We start from the raw sequence: 8,983 nt of genomic DNA on the forward strand, positions 1-8,983 counted from the left end.
GGTACTCGCGTTTTTGCAACCTGAATATTGTAGGTTGCTTCCATAAAAAAGAAAAATGCTTACAAAGGGGTGGTCATGGGCACCCCAGGACCCCCCTAGCCCCCAAGCCTGGTGATGTCGGCTTGCTTTTGAAAGAAAGTTTAGATATTAAATGCAAAAATAGTGAGTGGAACAATTCCTTTCAGTCGTTAGGGCAGGGATGGCGCAGTAGTGAGAGCACTCGTCTTCCACCAACGTGGCCCGGGTTCGATTCCCAGACTCTGCGTCACATGTGGGCTGAGTTTGTTGCTTCTCTATTCTGCACCGAGAGGTTTTCTCCGGGTACTCCGGTTTCCCCTCTCTTTAAAAACCAACATTTGACTTAATTTGTGTTACTTGTTAATTTCAATTTAAAGTGTCCCCAATTAGTGCTTCAGCGCTAGAACGACTAGACACTTGCATAAAGTTCCTTTTCTTTCCTTTTTTGTAAATTCTTGGATGCTCGTTTTAAGAGTTTTTTACCGTCCACCGTCATCCGTGGCTTTGCCAACATTTTATCGTAAATTTTCTCTCTTTCTTCAGGAAATGGCTACTGCATCAGGCGAGCTTTTTGTTGTCGATGATTTTAATCTACATGTGGACTCTTCGTGCGATGTCAACGCAGTGCAATTTTGTGACTTAAGAGCATCTTTCGATCTGAAACAATGGGTGACTATGCCGACTCACACAAGTTGTCATACCTTGGATTTAATCATTACTAGAAATCAGTGTAATCTTATGGAAGACGTCATGGTTCATGTCCCTTTAATTTCTGATTACTACGCTACTGTATTTTTATGCGTTTAGTATTGCATAGACCCTTTGCATAAATGGCGCCTAAATTTGAATAACGATGCTTTGTACATCCTTAGCCTCGTACTTATGTTTCTAGACAAAGGAGTTTTCACATGAATCTGAGGCTTAGGATGTACATTGTCATTAATGCAAAGGGTCTATAAACCACAATTTCCAGACTATTATGCTGACTTCCATGACACTATCGTGGACTCATCCTTGTTTGATGAATAACGGCTTTATTTGGATTCGTAAGTTGATTTATATCATCGGGTCTTGAAGTCTACCTTTGATGTTTATGCCCCCGAAAGGACCCGTCAGGTCGTTCTTCGTCCTTGTGCGCCTTGGTATTCAACTGAAATTGATGTTCAAAAGAACATAAGGAGGAAGCTCAAACGTAAATGGCCACCTACAAGATTACCTGAAGATAGAGAACGCTATATGTTTCAGAACAGTGTTGTTAATGAGATGATTGGCTCCGCGAAGCACACATTTTATTCATCAGTGATCCACGAAAACTCAGGGAACTCTGGACTTCTTTTTATTAAAGACAAAAGAGAAGCTTCTGCTCTCCAATCCGGTCCAGCGTTATACATCTGGGCCTAATAACTGTTCTCTGTCCGATTCATTCGTGGAATATTCTAGTAACAAAATTCAAATTCGCAAAGATCTTGGCGAAGTTGTTCGAATTGTGATTGACGGTCAAGTTACTTCAACGACAGATCGGTTATTTTACTATTACTCGATTTATCGGCTGCGTTTGATACTGTCGACGATCATTCGATTTTGTTATCAAGACTACAGAATCGTTTTGGTATTAGGAACATTGCTCTTAATTGGTTTCATTCGTACCTTCACTCACGCGAACTAGTCCAGCTGTTATCGACCAAAAAAACATTCATTGTTCAATTTGATGATAAAAACATGAAATTTGTCCACATCAGTAATGACCCTAAGACTAACATTTTGTGATATAGGGCCATTCCAAATAAACGTCTGGACATGAGAACAGTTTGTTTCTGTTAATTGAATTGAATCGTCGAAGTTATAATAATAATAATAATAAAGAAGGTTCTTATAGGTGCATTTAAAAATCTCAATGCGCTTACAATAAGGTAAAAAATGTGTATGTATACGGAAATCTATAAAAATATGTATATCAGTAAAAATATACTACCTATACTGCTCTAATCATATGGACTTATAGATGTTCATATAAATACTTATTTAAATGCTAATTGAAAAAAGTAGGTTTTTAAATTTCTTTTAAAGTCATTTACTGATTTAGAGTTTTTTATACGTTCTGGAAGTAGCATTTACCTTGCGGGGTACCACACGGTTCTGTGCTGGGACCCTTATTGTATTCCCTTTATACAAGTCCACTGGGTGACATAGCCAGGAAGCACAGCATACCGTTTCATCTCTATGAAGATGACATGCAGTTATACTTGTCGTTTACATCCAATTGTCCTAATCGCCTATCCAGTACATAGTTCTAAATATTGTCCACGACCACCCCTCGACTATATACGAGTCGACGAAGAAGTAATCAAGTCTAGTAAACAGGCCAGGAACTTGGGAGTTGGATTCCATCAATGTTTAGATTTCAAAGAGCACGTTAAAATAACATGCAAGAGCGCATTTTTCCGCATACGCAGTATAGCTAAAATTAGGCGATACCTATCCCAGAGTAGTACTGAGACTATTGTTCACGCTTTAGGTTTGTACTATTGTAATGCCCTGCTGTACGGTCTCCTAAAGTATCTGATTAATAATAGACTTCAACTTTCACAGAACCCAGCAGCTCGCCTTGTTACCTTGACTATAAAGGCAGGAAAATATCACACCAATACTAAGGAGCTTACATTGGCTGCCAGTTCATTATAGGATAGTTTTTAAAATGTTGTTGGTAACTTAAAAAGCTCTGACTGGACTGGCCCCTGATTACATTAAAGATCTATTGAGGTATAATGACTCTCGTCGAACACTAAGATCCGCAAACAACAAGTTGCTGATGAGTCTCGAGCAAATCTTAAAATGTATGGTGAAAGACCTTTTTTCCGTGGCGGCACCAAGGCTCTGGAATAAACTACCACTCCGGATCACGTTTTCATCATCAGAGGCAGTTTTTAAGGCTAATCTTAGGACTTATCTTTTTAAGCGTGCATTTGATTAATTTTGTAGTTTTTACTTGTAGTTCTTTTTTTTTTTACTTTTTCTTTGAAACCTTATCGTATTATATTGCGCATTTAATTCTCAGGATTTTAGTTTTTAGGGTTTTACAGTATTGTAAAGCGTCATGGACAATTAATGGAAAATGGCGCTATATTGATTGATTTGTAGCTGTTCCTTTAATGTTAACATCACTTTCTTGAATACGTACACAAGCACCAAGAACAAGGTGTTAAACCATTGAAAAGAAAATTGTATTTAAAAACCTAGTAGTTAGACAACAATAGGATCTCAGGTACACTGACATTTCATCAGAAGCACTTGTTTTCAACATTTGGAACCTCTTTATAGCAGTAAGCTGCCTCATGCAATTTGCCTTACCAAACATTAAAATCTTATCGTCGCGTGAAATTCTTACGAGAACATCTCCATAATTGGATTTGGAGGCCTTCGGGAAAAATATCCGTTTTCTAATATTGGTCAATATTATCGTTATTTTCCTCGTCAACTTTTTTAAGCTTCTGTTGCCCAAAGTTCATTTCCACTACGGAAGACCAAATATTTTCTTGGTCAATTTATGACAGCCGATGAACATGCATGATAGGTCAAGTTGGCGGTTTCGAAAATGCAGGAGTTTCTCTGCAAGAGTTCCTTCTTGTCTCGCCCCATTTTTCGCGGGGCCAAAACATAAAAATCCCTTATCTCCCCCACGAAAACGCTTGCTACGCAGGCTACTTTGGATCCTGATTGGTTAAAAATTGGTCAGCAAGAGCAAGCAAGGTTACAAGATATCCTTTCTTCCAGAATAAACATGTCATATGCAATGAAGTAAAAGAAAAAAATTCTGATTTAGAAGTGATACCAAGAGAACTCGAATGCTAATACAAAATAACACGAAAAGTGTTTCATAATAATTTCCTCCTTAACGCATTTCATGTTATGTCCATCAATCACTTCTATTTTAAATCGGGCTCTTCTCTTTTTTGGAGGGCTTAGCTTTGAAAATAAAATGATTTGACTTTGTAATATGACAACTTACTGCAGCATGTCTTAGCAGGTTTCACTCCTTCCGAAAGGCGTTCGGATTTATTCCGAGTAACCTCGAGTCACCATCGATCAAAAACATATCTCTTCAAAGGGCAAGTTGTATGTAATTGAAACTGGTTTGCATATGATGAGTCATTTATTCATAGGAAAAAGACATGTAAACTGAATGAACGACATACCAGTCCAAACGAATGCTTTTAAAAAGCCAATTTTTCTCTCGTAACTCTAAAAAATTTAATTTCATGTGGTTACCCACTGCCAAGTCTCTCGGTAAAACATTATCTAGTGGGATATAACTTTCTAACAAAAATCACTTATGCCTACGCAAACACCGTGGATTGAGATCAAATGATAGAGGGTAGTATAGTTCGATCAAACGACAGACAAATAACTTATTACACCTAGCAAGCAAATATTACTGAATGCCTTGCAATGTTCCTTTTTAAAACCTTTTGAGGAGGTTTAACAAACAAAAAATAAATAAATAAATATATAAGGGATAAATAATACTGGTGGATCATTCGGTTGGTCATTCGCAACAGATCATGAGTGACGGTGCTCAATTGAGAAAATAGACATATAAGGAATTCTGACATAGTCACTAACTTGATCCAAACTAAGTAATGCCAGTGATTTTAAGTAATTTTGCACGGGGCAATTACCAATATTAACGATAAATGTCCCATGCCATTGCCCTCTATGTTATTAAGGAGAGAAAACTTGAAAATCTATTGTCAGATACCGACGTCCTCTAGACGACTTCAAATCTGGTCATTTCACGTCGTGGTCAGGACGAGAACACACATTCGGGTCGTGCAGAACCTGTTTTTTTGTTCCAGCATTAAGCTCATTGTTTTATGACGCTCTTGTAGCCGTCGCGCTTACGTGAGCTCCATAGTAGGAACCTTACGATTGGACGACGACGACGGCTACGGCTACGAAAACGCCACAAAACAATAGACTTAATAAATAAAAACAAAGGCTCTGCACGCCCTGCACATGCGTTTTGCATTTTGGTACATTTTTTTTCCGTCCTCGTCCTCGTCCTGACAACGACGTGAATTGACTAATTTTAAGGTTGTGTAGATGACCTGAGAAACTGACGAGTATTTCGACGAAATAACATTGATATGTTGGTGAAAGTAAGTTAAATTCATTATGTGAAAAGAGTATACAACGTTTTGGCGGCGTTTCCTCGATGATTTGAGACTTTTAGAAAAATCGTGTTTTTTCGTCAGAGTACCCCTTTAACTTCCGCATAACAAAATTCCCTTTTGCCTGGTATGCAATAAAAATGTAGAACTGGAGCGGAAAGCTGAATCGTTCTCAAGAGAACTAACAAATAGAGCACCAAGGAGAAGAAGTCATATTATACTCGAGCAAATTGCGCAACTGATCAGTGAAGCAATTCAAGTTGAACACTGATTGACGACGTGAGATGACTGTTCCATTGCTCCGAACAACTCCAGTAATGGTTTCGTTTGGCAAGGTTTAAAGTTGTAATGAGAACGCATAGATTATACGAGGCTCTGGTCTTGCTTTAAGCTTTAAGCGAGTAGACATTAAGGGTTTGTTATGGCTAAATCTGATTGAATGCATTTTTAATCGTCATTTTGCTTTGTAACACCCTCATCTTTTAATCACGCGGATTCAAGAACTAAAACCTTCTCTGTTCAGGAGCAATTCAATAAACATCGTTTACTTACTTTGGGTGCCGTTGGTTTACTTACTTTCTCGATGTGTAAGGAAAGAATGGAGGGCAGTATATAGTTCGATCACACAAGAAACAAGTAATTTATTACACCCCTAAAAGCCAATGTTACTAAAATTACCTTGCAACGACAGACAAAGAACTTCTTACACCCAGCAAGCTAATACCAGTGTGAAAGTGAGTGCTGGCGTGGAAACTGGGAGCAGTGACGTATTTTTTTTTTGTAAACAGCTGCAAATTTTTGAAGCAAGAGGGTACCGGAAATGTGCGTGAAAGTATTAAAAGAGCAAAGAAAGGTGTGCATATCTTTAGCCTGTGTGGTAGGCGTTACTATTTTATAAGCAAAGGGATAATTTGAAAACAATGGCACGTCAGTTCATTTTTTGAACTTAAACTTCTGTTCTTCTGAAATTTCTAGCCCCTTTTCAGCAAAAGAGTTACCTTTTGAGAAATGCTGAGCGTAGTTGAGCAAACGAGAATTTAAGTTTATTGTCGTGCTTGAGAATAGACCGCCAGCAGTCTCTTATTTTTCTTTGACATAGTAGAGCGCGCGATTGCGTGACACGCCTCGTTTTTACCACTAATTTGCATAAAATAATAATTTCACCCGTTGTGCGTGGCTCTGAGGAAAGAAGGACGACTGCTCGTAGTCTAGCTCGAGAATTGATTTTCTCTTCGCTCAACGGTTGAAGACGTTAAAGAACAATTTGACTGGGTGGTCAAATGTAAGAGGTTCAAAGACCAAACATGTACGGTATACGGTTGAATGATGATATGACGACTCGAAGGCTGTGAGGTTATAAGATTCCCTTCCACGTCACGTGACGTCATGACGGTATCAATACCCGGATTATAGACATGATAACACCACAATCGACTGCGCATACTTCCGATCTTACCTTCCACAAATTTTGATTTTGTTTTTCGCTAATATCAAGAAGATGGCTGCTGCCTCGCTAAGGCTCGACAGCAATTACTAAAATACTATGCAATGTTCCACTTTAAAAACTTTAATTTCATGTGGTTACCCACTGCCAAGTCTCTCGGTAAAACATTATCTAGTGGGATATAACTTTCTAACACAAATCACTTATGCCTACGCAAACATCGTGGATCGAGATCAAATGATAGAGGGTAGTATAGTTCGATCAAACGACAGACAAATAACTTATCACACCAAGCAAGCAAATATTACTGAATGCCTTGCAGTGTTCCTCTTTAAAACCTTTTGAGGACGAATAATGAATCCCACTGAACAAAAAAAAATAAATAAGGGATAAATAATACTGGTGGATCATCGGGTGTGTCATTCGCAACTGATCATGAGTGACGGTGCTCAATTGAGAAAATAGACATATAAGGAATTCTGAGATAGTCACTAACTTGATCCAAACTGAGTAATGCCCTAATATCAAGTATAAGCTGCTGCCTCGCTAAGGCTCGACAGCAATTACTAAAATACTATGCAATGTTCCTCTTTAAAAACTTTTGAGTAGGAATAAATCCCGGTGAACAAAAAATTAAGGGATAAATAATACTGGTGGATAATTTGCAACATTGATCAGGTGGTCACTTCAGAAGATAAACATATAGGGAAATCTGATATTGTCACTAACTTGATCCAAATGGAGTAAAGAGAAAACAACAAAATGTAACGCAAGACTCATCAGAACTGGTTTATCACACATAAATTACTTGTTCGTGTTATTAAGAAAAGAGTAACAGTAAGCAACTTACCAAATGGAAGCTAATCGATGCGATGTCCTCGACGACAAGAAATGACTCTGCAAAATTTGATGATTTAATGTGGTTATCCATGCATTATGGAATCTTGTACGAAAACTTTTAAGTTTCCTAACAAAATTCCGTTATCCGTAGTATGCAATAAAAATGTAGAAGTGGAGAAGAATGAAGTCATTTCATACTAGCTCGAGCAAACTGCGTAACCGGTCAGTGAAGCAGTTCAACTTGAACACGGTAGCGGTAGCTGATCGAAGTGAGATGACTGTTCCATTGCTCCGATCAACTATATGGTTTATCACACATAAACTACTTATTCGTCTTATTAAGAAACGAGAAACAGTGAGCAACTTACCAAAATGGATGCTAGTCGATGCGAGCTACTGGTCCTCGACGACAAGAAATAACTCTGCAAAATTTGATGATTTAATGTGGTTATATCCATGCATTATGGAATCTTGTACGAAAACTTTTAACTTCCGCATAACAGAATTCCCTTATGACTAGTATGCAATAAAAATGTAGAACTGGAGCGGAAAGCTGAATCGTTCTCAAGAGAACTAACAAATAGAGCACCAAGGAGAAGAAGTCATATTATACTCGAGCAAATTGCGCAAATGATCAGTAAAGCAATTCAAGTTGAACACTGATCGACGTGAGATGACTGTTCCATTGCTCCGAACAACTCCAGTAATGGTTTCGTTTGGCAAGTTTCAAAGTTGTAATGAGAACGCATACATTATACAAGGCCGTGGTCTTTCTTAGCTTTTACTTTAAGGGTTTGTGCAAGTTTGTTATGGCTAAAACTGATTGAATGCATTCTTAATCGTCATTTTGCTTTGTGACACCCTCATTTTTGAATCTAAGTGGATTCAAGAACAAAAACCTTTTCTGTTCAGGAACAATTCAAGATAGATCGTTTACTTACTTTCTCGATGTGTAAGGAAAGAATGCAGGGCAGTTTATGGTTCGATCACAGAAGAAACAAATAATTGATTACCGTGACCCCTCAAGCTAATTGTTACTACTATTACCTTGAAACAACAGACAAATATCTGATTACACCCAGCAAGCTAATTACTAAATACCTTGCAATGTTTCTCTTTATAACCTTTTGAGCAGGAATAATGACTCCCGCTGAACAAAAACAGTTAAGGGATACAAAATACTGATGGATCATTTGGGTGCGCCATTCGAAACTGTCACGAGTTATGGTGATCATGATTACTTTAGAAAATAAACATGTCAGGAATTCTGACATAGTCACTAAGGGACGGACCATTAGAAAAGTGATGGGGGGGATGGGGAAAAAACCAAAAAAAAAATTCATGCAAGGGAAAATGCCAAGAAAAAAAATTCACGCAAAGCAGAAGGTAAAGAAAAAAAAATCATGCAGAAGGAAGGTCCAATTGTGACTTTTATTTACAGTGCATTTCACAAAGCTTTTGACGGGCGATTTGCGAAGTTCGTTGTAAATTCGAACTTGGGAATTTCAATACG

At 38.0% G+C, this 8,983-nt stretch overlaps 1 protein-coding gene across 4 annotated transcripts in view; it reads right to left on the reverse strand.

The window, feature by feature from the left end:
- LOC138042120 (tetratricopeptide repeat protein 28-like) overlaps nucleotides 1-8,700 on the reverse strand; it is a 24,844-nt gene extending 16,144 nt beyond the window's left edge. The window contains exons 1-4 of one of the 4 annotated variants that reach the window (XM_068887882.1): nucleotides 8,572-8,700; nucleotides 7,839-7,892; nucleotides 7,481-7,527; nucleotides 1,101-1,168 (exon numbers count right to left, since the gene is read on the reverse strand). The gene's annotated coding sequence lies outside the window, so the exon portion shown is untranslated. Of the gene's footprint in view, nucleotides 1-1,100; nucleotides 1,169-7,480; nucleotides 7,528-7,838; nucleotides 7,893-8,411; nucleotides 8,490-8,571 lie in introns of those variants that run through there. The other 3 variants (XM_068887884.1, XM_068887881.1, XM_068887883.1) reach the window with 3 other exon arrangements.
- Between the last annotated feature and the right edge of the window lie 283 nt (nucleotides 8,701-8,983).

This window comes from Montipora capricornis, chromosome 3 (assembly GCF_036669925.1).
Source record: "Montipora capricornis isolate CH-2021 chromosome 3, ASM3666992v2, whole genome shotgun sequence".
NCBI lineage: Eukaryota > Metazoa > Cnidaria > Anthozoa > Scleractinia > Acroporidae > Montipora > Montipora capricornis.